The sequence below is a fragment of the Schistocerca cancellata genome, chromosome 1 (genome assembly GCF_023864275.1).
Source record: "Schistocerca cancellata isolate TAMUIC-IGC-003103 chromosome 1, iqSchCanc2.1, whole genome shotgun sequence".
NCBI classification, from domain to species: Eukaryota; Metazoa; Arthropoda; class Insecta; order Orthoptera; family Acrididae; genus Schistocerca; species Schistocerca cancellata.
The window spans coordinates 578,213,015-578,234,855 of record NC_064626.1 but is presented as its reverse complement, the minus strand read 5'-3'; the positions used below and the strand labels follow the sequence as shown (position 1 = coordinate 578,234,855).

Genomic DNA, 21,841 nt, shown 5'->3' with positions numbered 1-21,841 from the left:
TTTCTGAGGAATGATTCTGGCAAGTGGCACTGTCAGAGGAACATCGGAGCCCTCTTTGGTCAATTGACTTCCCAGGGAGAACGCATTATTTTATAACCTCAGTAGGTTGTCAACGAAACGAGCTCCTCCATCATTGTCATCGTGAACACCCCTTACAGTTTTAGGTGCTGGATCTCACCATCTCTGTGCTTGACCTTCAGAAGTTACATGTAGCTCGATGCTATTTAAATATACCTTACTTTCACACCATCTTTTAGCCAGTAAAATTTGATTCGATTCAGTCGCAAATTATATGATTAGCAAAAAGAAGATACTGCTTTATGGTCAAATGCGCCGCCTTTTTAAGGCGATCTATTTAGACGACTGAGTGAAATTGGGCATCGCCTGGATATAGTCAGATAACTTGAAGCCCAGTACGCCGGCGCCTACAAATGAAGAAATCGCTTAACACAGAGCATTTCTATCCCGTCTTGCTTGCTCTTTCATGCTATAATAGGGCTGTTACGTGAATAAAAATACTTCGATTTCCAGTATTCTGTTTTGTAATCAGACCATTATGTGGTACATTAACATTACTGTGTTTTTAACGACTGTTCATGTTGCTATTGTTTGGAAAAATACTGAGTTGAGATAATACAGTTTCCTGTCTATATCTGAGAGTCTTTAATTTCCCTATCAGATACACTGAAGATCTCTGAGTGCATCTCAGACTGCAGAATTCCCAAGGTTGTCAGTATTACCATTAATCACTGTTGTACTGTGAAACACTGTGGGAGCACCGATGCTATCAACGCAAATATCTTACATATTTCCGTGCACTCTGAGAGGTCTAAGCGTCTTCGCTTTACTTTCCCGGATCTGGAAAAGACTTTTATCCAGCATATTGTGATCTTATAAGGATTGCTCTCCGAATGCAACAAGTACCTGAAAAACTATAATCCATTGTAGAGAACTGCATCATCGGTGTTTCTAATAATATTGTTTGCTAGACCATTAACACACGAAATGTGAATCTCGATCCAGGATCACGTGAGGCGTCCTCGATACCAAGAAATTCTCAGTCTAGTCACAAATTCCGTTTCACACCGCCATATTATCGTACTTTCGTAAATACGCATTAGTGCAGTATTGAGTCCAAAGCATTTTGGAAGACAATAAATATTGCATCTACTTGAAAGCCTGGATGCATATCTTCCTGGGCGTCATATGAAACTAGATCGAACCGCATTTCGAATGACTGATATTTTCGATATCCGTGCTACTTATGCAGTCCAGTTCATAGATTATCCGGTAATTTCAAAGCTCGTGGGTGTTCCATACTGATGTCTCCGCATGTGTTCCTCTGGTAGACGTTTTCATTCATTTATATTCTCGAATGCCCTTTACACGTTTAACTTCTGAGCAATTTTGTGTTCATAATATACTTTCCTCAGGAATTTCACGCTGCATCCTGTTAATATACGTAGATACTTTACCAAGTCGAATGCTTTCTTCACGACTGACTTACAAGTCACTACTCATCTCTTTTTTTCTCGAAAGAAATGATAAATAAGAATAAAGAAATCAGATAGGGGTAGAAGTTAAGGATACCTCTAAATCCGGATACCTACTACCTTTTGTATCGCCCCAAAGCCTCGCTAAGAGATGAAGTCTAACAGATTTCAAATGCGATCTTTCCCTCCTCTCACTCTTTCGAAGTTGCGTGTGATAAGCTAAAAACTAGTGACATCATTGTCGGTAAAACGTCTTCACGACTTCAGAGATTACGAATCCCGAGTACGCGTGTGCATGCGCGCCCTCACAAACATACACAGTCACACACACACACACACAAACACACACACACACCACACATACACACACACACACACACACACACACACACACACACACACACATTCACAGATATATCCTACCTGCACAATCACACGCTCCGGTACTCGCACGCAGGCACAACATTATAACCTTTTCCGAGGGAGAGGGGAACTTTCCGAAATGAAAATTACACAGGAAAAAAGCAAACAAACACACCACAGTGAATGCAGTAATTAGCACATGGTCCTCCACTACGGTATGAGGATTATCTCACGAGCTTTCGTAATCAAAACTAACTTACAGTATCCTTTCCTATTGAAACAGTGAAAGAAAATTGCTTTAGATTCTTATAAACAGAATTTTCGTAATGGAATAAATAAAAGTTTCTTGAGAAAACATTTTATTCAACAAAAACTTAAACTTTTTTTGCTACTACTACTAGTTTTACATTTGTTGGTACAAAAATGAGTAATACACCCGACCTTAAATTACTCGTATTTGTTCAGTAAAAGAAAACTGCCGAAAGAGAATCAATGAAGTAACAAGATATTCCATCATTTTCCGTTTGTATGAGCAACAGAACATTACTCATTTAAGATTTAAGTACCGATTACATGCATGAATTCCCCACTGAGCCGTTAGGAAGAAGCTACTACTTAGAAGAGCAGCTGTGAAATATACGTGCAGTTTATTCAAATGGCTCTGAGCACTACGGTACTTAACATCTGAGGTCATCACTCCCCTAGAACTTAGAACTACTTAAACCTAACAAAGCTAAGGACATCATACACATCCACGCCCGAGGCAGGATTCGAACCTGCGGTCGCGCGGTTCCAGACTGAAGCGCGTAGAACCACTCGGCCACACCGGCCGGCGTAGTTTATTCGTCTGTGAATTATTGAAGGCAGTTTTATAGGTTTTCGACACGTCATGTTATTATGAAGCGTCTAGGCTTTCACACCATGTCTCAGTGTGCTGAGATGTGAATAAAAATTAATCTTCGAATGTAGCGTATTACTTGCAGTCTGATGCAGCTGCAAACCCAAGTAGGTTCTGGAAAAGGAATGAAATTATTAAAATATTTTATTGTATTTTAATTAATTTATTAATTTATTTACTTAAGAAATTTTGTTTTCTTAATTCTCTGCTTCTTATTTAGTTTTGGTACCTTCAGTTATGATTGCCAGTGGTTTTATTTACGTTTTAGCTTCAGTCTCTTAAAAGCTAAAGTATATAAGTCTTTCGTTTTAAATAGCCCAGTGAGTTAGATATATGTCCCGCACCTGAGTCCTCGTCGGAACTGCCCCACCTGAAATCTCTAAAATGTTTATTTCGCTATGGAGATCGTTCCGCACAACTATGTACTATGTTGTATGATGCGTATGGATTGATGGTCTAACTTTTTTATCAACGTAAAGTTTATTGCTCTGAGACATTCTCTCGAAGAATATTGAGCGTGAAAAGATTCATGCACGAAGTGTCATTCGACACTGTACCTCCGATCGATCTACGTCACGTGATATCTGAAGAACGTTTGTCAAATCTTTTATAAATTGATAAATGCGGATTATTTTCTTGAATTTGTTTATTGTGCCATCGACCAACTAAACATTCACAATGGAGCTTAATAGCGTCGCACAACAATAGCAAAACCTCTCCAACATAAAACACGTCCGATCTCTGTAATCGCTTCACACAGAGTCCTCAAATATACATCTTTGATTACTTATACCAGAGAGATACGTCCGTAGCACGGAACGTGCAATTCTCGCACGCAGTTCATACTAGTCTCACCATTAATAATTCGCAGCATCTGAGTCAAAGATTTTCACCATTTGCGATCCATTACGAAGCCCATTATTGAACGCGGATTTTCTTTATGAGATAATACGGGGCCAAAACGGTAACATAATTGACCCTACTGTTGCCTAGAATATTACTAATTGGAATACGCTGGTGGCTGATGACAATTCTTGCTGCTTAAGAATTTTGTGTAGCTTTCATAAGCACTCGCTACTTCTCATAAGGTTAAATATTTTGACATTAGCCGTTTAAGTAACTCTGCAAACGGCTCATGTGGCCATGGACTTTCGACCAGAAAAGCCTTCCCGTTCGTGCAAGGGTTCCTGAAGGAAACCTTAATTTCCACCCAGTAATTTACAAAAATTAAATAAAAGTTAAAATCACAGATCTGACATTGTCTTTCAATAGGGTGTTCTTGCATTGGTGGAGTCGGGTAAATGTGAAGATGTCCTGGTAGCAGCGTCAACACGACGCCTGATGGAAGCTGCAGGACAGGTGTGTGTAGAGGCGGAGAATGACCCTCTTGGTAGTGTGTGTGTGTGTGTGTGGGATGGTAGGGATGGTCAGGAACAGGGTTGATCCTCAGGTAGGATAACGGCTGGATCATACCCTCATAGGCCATTCACAGGGCAGCGATGTGTGAACATGTATCATACCCAGGAACAAGTATCAATGTTTATCATTACTGATGGGAAACCACTGTGAGAGAATGGGTTAGTACATATACTCTTCATTCTCAATCTACTGGTCTGAATTTAGTGATTCGGAAGAAGTAATATACATTTTATTACTCAGTATTCAGGTAACCTTTCCCCAACATGACCAATTCTTTTCTCCTTTACACATTTGTTTATTAATATCAGAGTACGATGTCCACACTCATTGTCCTTGGTAAACTCTAGTGATGATTGTCTTTCGTGACTTCACCTTTTTCTTCAATGAAGCACATAATCGTTTTCGAATATGACGCACAGGAGTGCTTATTAGCACAAAGATATCTACTCTTATGTCTCACCACTGGTTTCTTTTTATGACACTGCACCAGCACGTGTTCATTATTTATTTTGTAACTGGAAACACACAACACTTAACGTGAAGTTCGTTTCTGTTCACGGAATCCATCACTACTCCGCAGTTATATCGGTCTGCGAAATTAGCTCTAACCTTTAAAGAAAATAATTACGAATTTATCTACTTCCCCCGAATCTACAAAAATTACAAATTCAGCCCAGTCGTTTCTCTTCATCATTTACCATACTTCAAATAATTACAATTTAATACCAAACACACCACAACGATCACACATATCCCTCTCTATCTGGCCCAGCACTGTCCTTCCCAATACTTTCGTTGGTAATCTGGTAATCTATCTCATATCTCAGTAAAATTTCCTGAAACTCCACCCAGTGAATTGAATAAATTCTTTAAAATAATTAATCCGCTATATTTCTGTGTCATTGCTTCGAATATATATATATACATTATCAATTGCAACTTTGCCCCTCTGCAGTATATTCCATGTTTTCCTTGTTTCCTCAGGAAATCTACCTGTACTAGGGCTCTGTCGATCCAAAAATTTACTTCCCAGGTAGAGAAATCTAGTTTTGCGTCCTTCACCCGGATGGTTTCTAATCCCAGAACACAGTCGACTATTAACTTATCTACTACTAGGAACGAGCATGTTATCGCTGCATTTCCTAGATCCAATTTTAGCAACGTCTGTGTGTTCACTGGTTGTGATCGCGTGCCAGACGCTCCTAGTATTTAACAATGTTGCGCAGGAAATGTCAGTAACGGAGTCTTCTTCATTATTTTATTAAATAAACTCAGTGATACTGCGTTAACTGATGTGCCCGTATCCAAAACTACCAGTACTGGAACACCCTCTGTTTCAACTTTCATTGCAGAAATGGGTTCCGATGAGTATTCCTCCATACATTTCGATGTGTCAGCACAAAGCACCTCCTCTAATAATCTTCCTTTGTAGTACCTCATCATATTTACTTTCCGCTCATAGCCCCTATACCTTTCTTCGACCGCTCCTGCGGGGCACGATTCGGTCGGAATAAGTTTTCCGAGCGCGATTAATTTACGTGAATCGCACCCCCTCTCACTTCTGTAATAACTGGGTATTCGTTGCCTCCAGTCATTATCCTTCACCACAGGAGATTGTGTCTGCCGGTTATTGTTTTGCCAATTCGTAGAATTCGAGTTCACATTATAACCTGGATTGTACCTTCTGTCGCGTCGATCCTGTTTTTTCCCGTATCTGAAATTCTTTCCATTACCGCTACGCGGATTACGATGTTGGTCATAGTTATTGCAGTGCGGTGGAGAGCGATTTACATTTGTCTCCTGAATGAGCTGATTGCTCGCTCGGTTACCATAAGCATTATTAGACTGCGAGAACGCGCTGTCTCTGTCTGGTCTCGCCTTAATATCCTCTTGGATCAAATCATTGGAGTCCAAGACTGACATGAATTCTTCTAAGTTCTCCTCCGAAGCATGTATTAACGTCTCTCCCGTCTCAACTTGAAGTTTCGCCTTCATAATCCGCAGAATATCCTTGTGCGTCATATGCTGATCCCAGTATCTTGATTTATTTAATTACTTCCCAAAGTATCGTCGTAGAATTCCTGCTTTTACACAGACCGCCTCCAGGTTAAAGACCTCTTTTCTTAATCGTTCTTTCAAACTCCGTGACCAATACTTAGCAAGAAACGCCTTATAAAATTCCTCATACTTTTCGCATGTACCCATCATATCCGTGGCCCATAACGCCCTATCACCTTGAATATATCCTGAAACGTAACTGACCTTTTGCGCTTTCAGTCCATGGCCTTGGTAGTACTTCACGAAATCCTCGTATAAATATCACTGGGTTTATGGATTTTCGGTCAGGTGAGAACGTCTGAAACTGCCTATGTTTCAACAATTTTGCCTCCATTAGCATAAAAGCGTACACATTATTAGCTCGCGGCTCTGCAAGCATTCCGTTATATTTTATATTTCCCTCCGGCGAAGCATGCCGGTTAGCGTAACATGGCTCATGGCTTGAGCCCTGCGTTCGTCCTAGTTCACGCAGCTCGTTTCTACAGTCTTTTACTGCCCCTCGCATCTGTTCCATATCTCTGGACACATTTTCAACAGAATGGACTATTTCGTCCTTCCATTATTTAAAATTCGCCCCTAATTGTTCTTTTACCTCTTTAAGGTCTTCTTTAATATTTTCTGCAATTGGTAAGCAGTCAATAGGCTATTTGCTAACCACTTCTTTTGTACTTTCATGTACACATAGTATCACCTGATATTCCTTAGCGGATACCCATTCATGTAACTTATTTGAGAAATCCTATTGATGTTTACTGAAACTTTTTTTTTTAAATGGCTCTGAGCACGATGGGACTTAACTGCTCAGGTCATCAGTACCCCAGAACTTAGAACTACTTGAACCTAACTAACCTAAGGAAATCACACACATCCATGCCCGAGGCAGGACTCGAACCTGCGACCACAGCGGTCGCGCGGTTCCGAAATGTAGCGCCTAGAACCGCTCGGCCACACGGCCGGCTACTGAAACTCTCTCGTATAAATTGAACACAACGAGAATCTATGGTAGTCAAAGTTTGTCTTGTGATTATTGAGTTTCTCCCGGCGTATTTGATAATCAAAATATCCACGGGTGTACTGCCGGTCTACAGTGTCCAACGGGCACAATATTTCGGCGATCATACATTTCGCCATCATCAGGTGAACTGACGGACTGAGCTCCTGTGAACGTGCCGGTACGGAGATCCGTACGCTATGGCTGCTCAGGGGGAACTGGTTTCGGTCGCGGCGGCGGCCGATTTAAATACCCTCTGCCCTCGGCGTACTCCCTCCGCCGTCCGCGCCCCGCACCACGGTCACGCGGCGGAACAGATTGCGACGGCGTCTGAGATAACGTCGGTGTGATGGCTCTGTCCGCCGTGGTCGCCACAACTATACGTTTGCTCGATTTACTCTTGATTAACCCAATCGCTGGTTCCCAATCCTTGCTAAGATTATAGCCACAGTCACGGTTTATGGGTACGAATTTCGATGGCCTCTCTAACAACGCTGTCCCAGGATCTCTACGTCTGTACCAGAATCGTCGTGCGTTCATACTCCATAGCGTGATTTTCCAACAAACAATGTTCAGCAACGGGCGACTTGCTCGGATACGTCAGTCGAGTGTGCCTCTGGTGTTCACGGCATCGATCCTCGACGGTACGCATCGTCTGACCAATATACGACTTGCCACATTGACACGGAATCTGGTACACGCCGTCCTTCCTCAAACCGAGGTCATCTTTGGCGCTCCCCACCAGTGCACGAGTTTGCCTCCACGTATTTTCTTTTTAATGGAGAATACTACGAAAAAACGGAGGGAGTCGCCATGGTTAGCCCACTCTCAACGGTGGTAGCGAATTTGTACATGGAGAACTTCGAGGAGGAAGCCCTGTCGTCATCCGAATGGAAACCTATTTGCTTTTTCCGTTACGTGGACGACACGTTCGTCATCTGGCCACATGGTATGGATAAACTCCTTGACTTCCTTACACATCTAAACTCCTTACACCCCAACATCAAATTCACTATGGAGACTGAAGCGGATGGTAAATTACCTTTCCTTGACGTCTTGGTCAAGAGAAGGGCTGACGGCACCCTAGGTCATGGGGTGTATCTGGAGACAACGCACACTGATCTGTATTTGCACGCAGACAGCTGCCACCACCCTTCACAGAGGAATGGGGTACTTAAAACTCTAGTACATAGGGCGCGCCCTATCACTGACGCAGACAGTCTACCCCACGAATTGGAACATCTGAGAACTGTATTTCGAAAAAATGTGTACTCAGAGTGGCAGATTCAACGTGCTCTCCGCCCAACCACTACAGCACAACCTGTGGAGATGGATGAAATCACGAGGGAGGAGGTAGGCACTGCGTTTATTCCATATACAGGCGCACTCTCTGGGAAAATCGCCCGCATTTTGAAGAAACACCGCCTCGGAACTGTGTTTTGTCCTCCGAATAAAACTCGTGCACTGGTGGGGAGCGCCAAAGATGACCTCGGTCTGAGGAAGGCCAGCGTGTACCAGATTCCGTGTCAATGTGGCGAGTCGTATATTGATCAGACGATGCTTACCGTCGACGATCGATGCAGTGAACACCAAGGGCACACTCGACTGATGTATCCGAGCAAGTCGGCGGTCGCTGAACATTGTTTGTCGGAAAAACACCCTATGGAGTATGAACGCACGACGATTCTGGTACAGACGTCGAGATCCTGGGACAGCGTTGTTATAGAGGCCATCGAAATTCGCATCAATGACGACCTCATAAACCGTGACTGTGGCTATAATCTTAGCAAGGCTTGGAAACCAGCGATTGGGTTAATCAAGAGTAAATCGAGCAAACGTATGGTTGTTACGACCACAGCGGACAGAGCCATCACACCGACGTCATCTCAGACGCTGTCGCAATCTGTTCCACCGCGTGCCATGGTGCAGGGCGCGGACTGCGGAGGGAGTGCGCCGCGTGCGGAGGGTATTTAAATCAGCCGCCGCCGCGGCCGAAGCCAGTTCCCCCTGAGCAGACATAGCGTACGGATCTCCGTACCGGCATGTTCACAGGAGCTCAGTCCGTCAGTTCACCTGATGATGGCGAAATGTATGAAGGCCGAAATATTGTGCCCGTTGGACACTGTAGACCGGCAGTACACCCGTGGATATTTAGATTAAAGTTTCTGTTAATTCCACTACGGAAGTTTCTACTTCCTCCTGCTTGGATTTCATGTTTTGCATTTCTTCGGTATTCCTTTTGATTTCCAAAGGAAACTGCTTTTGCGCATCTCGCTACTCGGTTATCTCATTTGAGATTTGTGGTTGCTGGCTAAGTAACGCCTGAATTGCAGCTGACATGTCTGTTTGCTTTTGACACAAGTCTGCTTGCATTTGTGATGCTGTTTGTACCACCAATGACATATCAGTTTGCTTCTGTGACATATCTTCCTGATTTTGTAATACTGCTTGTACCACACCTGACATAATCGTTACCGATACTGACAATAGTCTTAGTTGTTCTAAGACTTGAGCCATAGGATTTGTCTCCTGTTGAGACGAAGCTGCTATTTCCTCTACACTCGTATTTTCACCAATTTCCTGAACATCTAACACTTTCTCTTTATCCGTTTTCGTTTGTTATCTAGTTTTGAACATAAAAAAATTAGAAAACAGAAAAAAACCTGTATGTTTGTACACACTTAATTACAGTATCTCATATAAAACTTCCTCCTGAAAATAATGACCAAATAAGTGTCTATGTCTACTTCTGAAGAAAATACGGAAATGAAGTGAAAATATAGAACTATATTACAATATAAACATTGAGACTGTTCAGCTTAGTCCGCAGCTCGTGGTCGTGCGATAGCGTTCTCGCTTCCCACGCCCGGGTTCCCGGGTTCGATTCCCGGCGGGGTGAGGGATTTTCTCTGCCACGTGATGACTGGGTGTTGTGTGCTGTCCTTAGGTTAGTTAGGTTCTAATTTCTAGGGGACTGATGACCATAATTGTTAAGTCCCATAGTGCTCAGAGCCATTTTTTGTTCAGCTTAAACGACCAGATTGAGTTGAGATTGCTGATACTTGTGTCTGCTTAGCTTATCCAGCTTGCAACGATGTGAAGTTCTGCTATGGGGATCGTCTTAATTGTTATACCTTCCGTACTCGGACGCCATTTTATTATATATTGATTAACTAAATAATTTATTTAAGAAATTTTGTTTAAGAAAATTCCTCGCTTCTTATTTGTTTTTGGTACTTTTAGTTTTGATTTCCAGTGGTTTTATTTAGGTTTTAGCTTCAGTCTTTTGAAACCTAAAGTATGTAAGTCTTTCGCTTTAAATACCACAGAGAGGTAGATATATGTCCCGCACCTGAGTCCTCGTCGGAACTGCTCAACCTGAAATCTCTAAAATGTTGATTTCGCTACGGAGATCGTTCGGCACAACTAGGTGCTATGCTGTAGGATGGGTAGGGATTGATGTGCCTGACATTTTATCAACGAAAAGTTTATTGCTTCTGCGTAACTGTCTCGAAGAATATTTACCGTGAAAAGATGCACGCTTCGCAGTATCATTCCACAGTGCACATCCGATCGATCACGTGACATCTGAAGAATGTTTGTCAAATCTTTTATAAATTGATAAATACACACCTTGAATGTGTATTATTTTTTGAATTTGTTTATTGTACCATAGACTAACTAAACATTCGCAATGGAACCTAATAGCGTTGCACATCAATAGCAAAGTGTCTCCAACATAAAACACGTCCGATCTCTGTAATCGCTTCACACAGAGTCCTCAAATGTACATCTTTGGTTACTTATTCCAGAGAGATGCGGCTGTAGCATGGAACGCCCAATGCTCGCAGGCAGTTCATACTACTCTCGCACTTGTTAGAAATCTCGTGCTAGAATGAAATGATGCGGAAACTGACGCTCTTTACGTTTTCATAACGAGCTGATATGACACGTACGTCATATGCCATGTATATTTTCCGAAACGAAGGTGCTCAATAGAAAGAAATGATAAGGAGCTCTGGTTATAGGTTTCATCAGAAGATATACGGTTAAAATTATAGTCAGATACAATTTCATATGGAAAATTGGCGAGCAACACATTTCGTGACGAGTTTTTAGATCTTAAGATGCTCTATAAAGGCTGAAACCTGTTACCGAAAACATAATTGTGATCTCGATTGTGTTGTTCGAACAGTTGTAAAAAAACTATATGTAATGAAAATGGTCGTGGAAGCAACAAGCGAAATGAGAGAATGGTAGTAAAAACAGTGGTAATGTTTCATCTATGTGGATACAATTTTGCTGTTCAACAACACTTTTCGTGTTAGTAGTGAGGTGAACAAGGTTTAAGCCCACGGCCCATATCACTGGGTATGTACTAGGAAGGAAAACAATTATGTTATGGCGCAATTAGTAACCGACTTATAGCTACACAGTCTACGAGATCGTTTTATGGATCTGTTTGTGAAACCGGGTATGTACTAGGAAGGAAAACATTTATGTTATGGCGCAATTAGTAACCGACTTACAGCTACACAGTCTACGAGATCGTTTTATGGACCTGTTTGTGAAACCAAAAGAGGTAGATTACTTTGAGAATGTCATATTCAGTAAGCGTCACGACATAAAAGCGGCTCCTGGCTTCATTAAGCTCAGTATATTTGCTCGTAAATAAGAGATCGCGAATACACACGTTTGCTTCGTCTCTTTCTTTACATGGGTTCGCCATTATCTCTTTTCACATATCACACGGATTTGCTCGATCGTTTGCATGTGCAATGTCATATGAAAACGTGTTTAAACTACAGTTTTGGTTCTCGAAAGAATTGTAACCAAACAGTGAAGTGAGCAAAGGAAAACACCATGGTCTTTGCATGGCTATACAGTGGCAACCGATTCCTTGTGGATACAGAATTCGTATTAGGATTCAGTGCAACTGTTGGTATGTATGCTACAAGAGCGTCTCATAGGGGACAGGACGCCTTGCTTCTTAAATTTACAAAATGGAAAGGGAGGCTGAGCGTGAGAGGGGAGTAGACCAACTGGGGACCATATACTACACGGTCTAGTCACATTAACGTGGTCACCGCCTACGTTCGACGTCAACGTGCAGTAACCACTCACAGACAGCAGGTGGTAGCACTGACAGTGTTTGGTATATAAAGCGTGTTGGGCAGAGGAGGGAACGGGAGGCAGTCCTTGTCGTAACGCAAAAACGGAACGGTTTCTCGAACTTCCAAAAGGACATGGTCGTTGCCTTGCAAGCAAGGGTGGAAGCATTTTCGAAACGGTTTAGTTAGTAAGGTGTTCGCGTGCCCACGTGGTTATAGAACACTGTGCTTGTCGAAGTGGCGTTATCCAAAACTAGCGTCGCGGCAACTGTGGTGCACCGCAAGCCGTAGAGCACAGACTGCGGAAATGTACACGGACCAACGGAAGTGCAACTGGGCGCCCAGGCGAACCAACGATGCTGCCAAAAATTTCTGCATATGGGCCTAAGCAGCAAGCGCCCAGTTACTGCTCCCATGCTGGCTGCTGTTCATGGGCGACGAAGGGCGGGATTTACGAATTTTCACGCCCCTATCACAACTCCACCAAATGGTGGACTTTTGCAGAAGAATTGCACAGCAGGCTCCATTGGACAGAGGACCGTTGGCGCATAAGGCGTCAAACGTCTGAAAGCAAATACCCTGCAACAATCGTGGGAAGGGTACAATCTAGAGCAGTGAATATTGTGGCCCGAGTGGAATATTTTCGTGTCATTCCCTGCATGATCTTGTCATTCTGTAAGGCACAGTGTATCAACACAAATATGCATCTATCCCTGGGGACGACGAGCGCAGTTTGTTTCTTCTTCGACACAATGGCATCTGCCAGCAGGACAATGCAACATGTCACGCACCATGCAGTGTCCGTGTAAGGGTTCGAAGAGCACCAGGATGAGTCTACCCGATCTTGGCCACCAAACTCCCGGGTTTTAAACAGAATAGAGAATCTGTGGGACCATCTCGATAGGACTGCTCCCGCCATGGATCCTCAGTCGAGGCACCTAGCGCAGCTGGGAGCGGCACTTGAGTCGGCATGGATCCACACCCCTAACGGTCCCTCGTACAGTACCTCATTGACTCTCTTTCTGCTCGTCTTGCTTCGGTCTGTGCTGCAATAGCTAGAGTGACAATTTTTACAGTGAAAATGTGTTATAACATAGAATACATTAGACAAATCGCGACTAGGCATTGATCTATACGCTTCCACATTCACAGGAAGCATCAATACACCAAATGAATCTAATCAACAGCTATGGTCCTCTCAAGAAAAGTTCAGCTATGACATTTGGAAAATACTGAGGACTGAATAATTCCGGAGTGCCACAAATAATCACTCTCATGAAGAGGAGACAGTGGGTGTCATTACATGCTATTTCTGTTCAAGGAGAGTCCGTTGACTAGACGGCGTCACAAGGGCTAGAAACTCGAGTCTGTTACTCATGAGAAAATTAAACAAATAAAATTTGAAAATATAGAAAAGATAAAAATTTACTTTTATAAAACGCTACACAAAGGAACGTTTCCCTGCGGTGTAGGGGTTCGTTGTTCACAATAAGTTTTATATCATACGATTAGAGATGGTAAATAAGGACGGACAAGTTGATCAGGTCCAATCCGTGAAAAAAAAAAAAAGCAGTAAGTCCGCTAGAATCCTTAACATGGCACTTAGCGAATTCTCCACTGGGGGCGATTCCCAACTGTACACCACAAATTCGAACATACTGTACATGGAGATCAGTGCCACACAAAGGACTGATTTTACGCAATGGACATAGAACATAAAGACCTGGCAAACCGTTCGAACTTCCGCTTGAATAAATGCGGCGAGTTCGTTGAAGGCGGTTAACTAATGTTAACCATGGGAGAAACACTGAACCGAAAACAACTATGCCGAAGCCACGAGGTCTGAACTGGACTAAGAACAAAGCAAAATCGCAACGATATTCCTGCATTATACGAGAATTTAATCGTATCCAAAACACAACCTTCACTAAAAAGATTGTTAATTGCTAACAGGATGTAAACCCACTGAATCCTGTGTCGCCATGATTATTGTAGCCTCCACAAAACAATCTGAACTTAGAACAGACCATGTTCCAAAGATCAAAGATACAGCTGAATAATTGCAGCAAGAGTATCTTAAAAAGCAGCTCTCGGACGTCCCCTGTTTCTACAATGAAGGGGACGACTCCGGTAGGCTTAGACAATAAGTCGGGTCAAAAAAGTGAATAAGCTCTGAGTACACAGCAGCTATGACACTGGGCATCTATGGAATGGACCCCTGGGAAGTTGCAACCACTATGCTCTGAGGAAAGGAAATTTCTCTGTCCTCAAATGGTGTATTTGAAAACACTCATCCACACATTTATTCAGGGCCTAGCAACTGGACGAAAGAGGTTACTGATTATTAAGGAGATAAAAACAAAAGCGTTCCATTGCATTCCTTTCCCAAGTTCCGACACCTACTCGACTAGACAGCAAAACAGTTATCTTTAGATATTAGTAACGTATCAATTAAAAAAAAAAGAAAGAAAGAGGAGAACAACATGCCTATTTGAAAACAGATTCAGTAAACACGATCATGACTATCATTCCTACCGGTTATAGCCAGACTCTCTTTTAATGGTATATAGTGTTCCTTATACATAGATTCCTACTTCGATAAATAATTGGCTAAATCATCTCGACACAGTTGCATTCTGGAGTCGTTGCGATGTTACATCAACATTGTCATGTATTTGGCTGTCTTTAGATAATCTTGCAGTGAGACGTATTAGTCTACATAAACCATTGTCTAATTATAACTGTCGCTGCTGTCATAGTTAGCATTACACACTGTTCAGTTGAAAATTCAGTTTCCTACGCAGGTGATATCATTACGGTAAATCTGGCAAAATGCATCGTCTCCTTCTTACCTCAGTATCATCCGGAGATTTACGCGCCTTGTTCTCTAAATTTTATTCAAGGTGTTCTGTCACTACAGCTCCCGACGCATGCGGTCTATAATGGCATTCAGCACTCACCAGGTTTGACATCGCCTTCGAGGCTTATCTCTATTCCAGTTAGGCCTCATTTAGAATTTTTTATAATCTCGCTAAATACTATCGTGCACTCTTCAGCACAAAGTCCCTTTTCGCTATCGTAGTTCACAGTATTTTATGGTGTGTATTCGAATCGAAACTCTATAAAGCGCAGCTATTCCCTTCTCGTTTCAGGCAGCCTTGTGTCCATAGTAAGCGTTATTAAAGTGGAGCTAATTTTGGATCCTTAACTTGGATGTTCCTGCATCTAACAAACACTACATTATTTTCTCGTACAGTCACAGTCCTTTAAAGGAAAAGGAGTATCCACGACATGGACAGAGAACTGTGTTTCGTTGCCGACATTTTGAGGGCTATAGAACCTTCACCTTGGGGGCAATGTTCCTACAGGGCAGCGAAGTTTCTCTCAGGGCACCCTAGCCAGTAACGCACAATGTCCCATAACGTCTAGCAGTAGTGAAAACGGATAAGGAAATTGGTTTGAACGAAAACACAATTCCTTTCCTCCTCACTATGGCGGTTAAACTTGCTATAGAAAGATGTTAATAGAGCCAATTTGAAATTAGACGTGAAAGTGGATTTTAACATCACTAAAATGATGTGTAATCCACAAGCTGAAAAATTAACAGCAATTTATTTAGGCTAGACAAAGACTTAGCCTGGATTGATAAAAGAAGAAATAAACGAATGAATAAAGTGCGGACTGATCTGATTTTGGTCATCTTACAAAACAAAGTATTGGCTATGTGATTACAGAATCAATGAGTATTCCGAGTCGTGGTTCTGGTAATATTAGACAAATGTAGGCAGCTTAGAGAACAATGGATTCTTTTTCATCAATAGTCTGGTTTGATAATGTCTGCCATTATTTCCTTTCCTGGGCCAACTGCTTCATCTCAGAGTGGCGTTTGCACCCATCGTTCTCCAGTATTTGTTGGATAAATTCCAATATCTGTCTTTACCCTCTACAGCCCTCTTTAGTACCATCGAAGCTATGCCCTGATTTTTAACATATCCCATCATCCCATCTCTTCTTCTTGCCAGTGTTTTAAATATTTTTCTTTCCTCAACGATTTTGCAGAGAACTCCTCATTTATTCAATAAGAAAATACCAATCGCCGTTATACATGTTTATTTCTAGGCAACCACTTCCGACGTTACACTACGTCATTTTCAGGCCAAAACTGCTCCAATCCAGTACCTTCGTGTTACAAATATAGCATTGCCTTTAATTGGCCTCGTAATAGCTATTACGAGACCAGTTAAAGGCTCTGCTATATTTGTAACACGAAGGTTACAGGATAGGTGGAGTTTTGGCCTGAAGATGACGAGGTGTAACTTCGGAACTGGTTGCCTAGAAATAAACGTATATAACGGCGATTGGTATTCTTTCTATTGAACGTTGAACAATTTTAGTCCCATACTCCGCCAGAATATGGAGTTACATCCTTCATTTATTATCTTATCGGTTCATTTGGCTGTCAACATCCTTCTATAGCACCATGTCTCACTCTCTGCAATTCTCTTATATTCTGGTTACCCAAAGCTGTGTGATTCACGTTCATACATTGTTGCGCTCCAGACGTGCATTCTCAAAATTCCTCCTCAAATTGAGACCAATCTTCTCTGCTACTACACTACATTCAGCCATGATGGACTTCTGGTCTGTGATCCTTTACTTTTTATGTACTCGTTTCAAGTGCTATCTTGCTTCCAAGACTACAGAATACCAACACTTTATCTGCACCGTCATACCCAATTTTCATCGTAAGTTTCTCATTAATCTCATTTCTGCTACCAGTACTCATTACTTCCGTTTAGTCTCAATCCGAAGTCTGAATAAATACGAAAGTGGCGAGTAGCTGAATTGAGATTAATGACAAACATACCATAGGATATGTGCAAAAGCCAATAAATTGATCAGCGGCCAAATTGGTGTGGAAGACGTCATAGTAGTATGACGTGGAGATGGGATCAGGAATAGTTAGCAAGTGAATACCTGGTAGATGAACCAATGAAGTTCTTTGTAGGACCCCAATAGATTGGAAAAACAAATCGTAACTTCGTTGAAATGGCACAGATACTGGAAAGTATTTAGGAACAAAGTGGAGAGATGTGGCTGAACATCGCAATAAATGGTGCAAAATACAAGAGGCCGTCAACAGGCAGTGGATGTCAGCTGGTGCAGATGATGAGGATGAGTAGGATTATGGTGGTTGTAATGGTTGTTCTAAAATGAAATCGGCTTAATAGCGAAATACAGAAACAAGAAGTTCCGTCAGATGCACATAGCAACCGCAAGAGCCGCGTGGGATTAGCCGAGCGGTCTCAGTCGCTGCAATCATGGACTGTGCGGCTGGTCCCGGTGGAGGTTAGAGTCCTCCCTCGGGCATGGGTGTGTGTGTTTGTTCATAGGATAATTTAGGTTCAGTAGTGTGTAAGCTTAGGGACTGATGACCTTAGCAGTTAAGTCCCATAAGATATCACACACATTTGAACATTTTGAGCAACCCCAAGAAACCTCAATATCATATTTCCTGTATTGAAATAGTGAGACAAGAAAGGGACTATACCTGAAAGTACAGTGAAATCATACTTTTTTTGTAATGATACTATAAATACGACTTCAAGTCCGCCTCTTCAATCGAATTTCTTTACTGCGTTAGACCTGTTCCGCCTATAATTGTCATTGTCAAGCCATCTTCGAATAATACGCAGACTCTTAAATGTACTGCTTGATTTTTATTGTATTTACATGTTATAGCTGTATGATTTGTGTATACAGTGTTACTTGCATCTAATTATTCCTGACTTCTATTTCACCTCGTTGGTTGTTGTGCGTATCGAACTGTTTTGTATGATTCGTATTTCAGCGAATTTGTGACAGCTTGTTGGTCCTTTTTCATACCAGTGAATGGTGTCCAACGTGTTTTAGTTTATATTTATATGGTACGACAGGACAGTTGAGACTTGCACTGACGATGCTATATCGTCAAAAGTTGTTTCATGTAGTCTATGAAGTTAGCCGATTAATCCTTAAATTGTTACGTACCACGGCAGTTCATCGGCAAAGATAGGTTTGAAATTACAAGTGGTAGGCGGAAAATGGAGAAAGAGGATTAACATGTGCAACTAATTTGCATGCAGAAATGCAATCTTCTCGTGAGGATTATTAAGAGACTGTGTGTCTCAGTAGCTTTGATTTCCAATCCCGGTGCTTTACATTGATTTCCTGAACTACTACTTGCTTTCTCCTTGCAGATAAATGGCACCACTGCCGACCATTTTAGAGGCCGGCAGGAGGGAATGTAAGAGCATTCGTGCGGAGCAGGCTAGTAGGGCAACCCCGCCCCCACCCCGGCGTCCTCTGGTCAGCTGCGCGGCGTTTCCAATCACTTGGCCCCGCCCTCCCTGGGGGCTGCTACCGCCAGAGCCGAACTGTTTGTCTTTCGGCGCCTTAGCGACTACCTGCGCGACTCGCACACCCGTGAACGCCCTCGGGGAAAACAACAGCCGCCGGAAACTTGTTTGTGTTTGTCATCTTCTCGCACCTTCGCGCCGGAGATCGTCCGACGGTTTTGTGTTTGACGTGGGGGAAAATCGTTTCCACTCAAGGAAGCAAGGGCCTAAGTTTCGCGCAACTTTCTTTCTAAGGTGCATTTTGCAAATGCGGAGAGCTGTAGCGTGGAAATATTGTAACTTTTCTACTTTGTTTATTCTCGTGAGCTGAAAACTGGAGTAAACTGAACTAGTATTCCTTACACTGGTGTATCTGCATTGTGATGCTGAACATTGCAAGTTGTGAAATTAATAAAACTCTATCTCATAAAAAATTTGTCGTCAAGCCGGCCGGAGTGACCGAGCGGCTCTAGGCGCTACAGTCTGGAGCCGCGTAACCTCTACGGTCGCAGGTTCGTATCCTACCTCGGGCATGGACGTGTGTGATCTCCCTAGGTTAGTTAGGTTTAAAGTTCTAGGGGACTGATGACCTCAGAAGTTAAGTCCCATAGTGCTCTGAGTCATTTTTTAGTCGTCAAAACTAACTGTACAACCATAATTTTAATTGCCCTTCCCAAAGTGACTGAAAAACTTAACTCTATGGTAAATAACCTGATCTCTGAAATTCTGTTGAGCAGTATAATGAAGTGATTCACTGCACGACGTCGCAATACGTATCTTGCAATTTCTACATACAAAGTAACAGAATGAATTACTACATAAAGTTACCAGTCGAACTGTGCAAGAATAACGATCCAACATGTTGCTACAAGATTTCCACGTAAATTTATGTATTCAAAACTGACTAATATATATCTAAACGCTGAGTAATGCATATTCAAATGTAGGATGTCTCTAGACATGAAATGGAGGCTGAAATAACCTTTAACTAAATTGACTCTGATAATGAATTTTGAGGAGCAAAGCTAAGATAAATGAGCTTATTGTCTCGACTGTGATGTAACCGGACCTAACAAACTTTCATGTGGCTTACCCGTTGCAGCGGAATCCTGATACCGTTCGAAGTGATGAACATAAAATAGGCAGCACAGCAGCAAGCAAGCTAAAAGAAAAGGAAAGCCTTGCACAGTGCGATGCAAGGATATGAAACTGTTCTAAGCACCTCATGCTTCAGCTTTACTGTGTTCCGCAAAGTGAAATGCGGCGACACAAACAACCAGAAAATCAAAAAAGATCTGATATAACTTGAACTTGTTAAGCAATTGAAGGTAACCGACCTTTAAAAGCCACTGCTGCTAAACTGAAACTCATTGTCTGACTATTACAATCATCTTTAGACATTTTATCTTTCATAAGAAGTTCTTCTCGGACAATTTATTACTTTGTGAATATGATAAAGGAATGATTAAGGTTAACCTGATAACTTTATTTACCTATGTCTGCACAGTTAAAGTGACTAACCCGTAGGAATAACGAAAAACTCCGTTAAAACCTCCGGTTATTCAAAAATATCTAAGCGCAAGAAAGAGATGAGGCAACACTTTACTTCAAAATAATCTTCGCTTATCCAATTAATCTATACAAAATCATATTTCATAATTCCTCATACCCTGTAATTTTCTCTCTGTGCTCTGGAACCCATTTCCATCTGCCCTGAAGCGCTATCTACACCCGAGTCTCTCCCTAGCTGCTCTTAGAATGCTTACTGTAACAACAATGCTATTGACAACCGAAGATCAAAGTGTTTGTAGTCAGAATCTCTGTAGCGTAACATATCGACTATGAAAATCCCTGTTTGAAAAAATCCAGATACACGTGTGATATATGACACATTGACTGGAAATAGAGCTTACCTCACTTTCCGTGAATACGAAAGATAAACTTGAAACCTTAAAATATCAGATAAAATATTGCGATATGCCAGGTTAAGCTCGTTTTGAGTTTGCACTAATGAAATGTTAAGTACTGAATTAAATTCAATTAATAGCGAAGTTTGCCTTACTAACGACGAATTATATTCAGTCATAATAAATAATATGCATTACTTCAAATAAATGAAATACTGACCATTCTTACATACCAGTTAAAAACATAGACCACTAAGTAAATTTATGGCTCTTGCTACCACATTTGTTTATTGTAAGTCAAAGCATCCTACGTGCTGTAGCACGCAGCTGGCATTACTACAAGCTATTGATCAGTGTACGCGACCGTGAGGCGAAGCTGTAGTTTGCACACAACACTATAATTTGATGTGGGCCTTTAATAAGCTAATGCTCTTAATGTCTGTTGGGGTACTGCAGTCTCGCCGAAACATATAACTCCTTTCGAATTATTTGTTAAGTAAAGGAAATAAGAATTTTTGTGAGTAGAAAAGGACTTCAGATTTGACCGGCAATATGGAGATATGTATTTCATGCCGAGTCCTTAAGCAATGCTGACCAGTTGCATACTAGGTAAGTATTGTTCATTAGTGTACGAAAAACGTAATGAGTACATGAGCGAATCTTATAGTGCGTTGATTTGTAGATCGCCTACCTATTTGAGCACACGAATTTGAAACTACTGTGATTTTGCTATACGAGGACTATTAGTGTATTAAAATCCGATCGGTCGCGTAATGGAAACCACAGTAATTATCAAAACTGGTTCATTTGCAACAGCTACATCTTCCAGCTACTTCTCTACATAATTGCTACTCCGTCTTTGACGCTTGTCGTAGCATTGTCGCAACTTTCCAATACCCTCGTCATAGAAGACAGCTGCCTGTGTTTTCCACCAATTCTCTTTGCTACTTTGCAGCTCGCTGTCTGTGCCAAAATGCTGCCCTGAAAGCCAATGGTTCACGTGAGCGAATAGATGAAAACTGCAGGGGACCAATACTAGGCAGTATGATGGGTAATGAAACACTTTCCTAACAAAACGCTGCCTAAGAGCCCTTTTTCCCGTGGAGTTTGCGGCCGCGAATTGTCATGAAGAAGGAAATACATGAGTGTCACATTACGTGAGGCGAAATCGCTCAGTGGATACTGATACACGGCGGGAGACACTATTTTCTAGGCATCTTTACA

At 41.9% G+C, this 21,841-nt stretch overlaps 1 protein-coding gene across 1 annotated transcript in view; it reads left to right on the top strand.

The window, feature by feature from the left end:
- The window catches only part of LOC126161883 (zwei Ig domain protein zig-8-like), an 811,818-nt gene that overhangs the window by 108,331 nt on the left and 681,646 nt on the right, over positions 1-21,841 (top strand). The gene's annotated exons all lie outside the window — the stretch shown is intronic.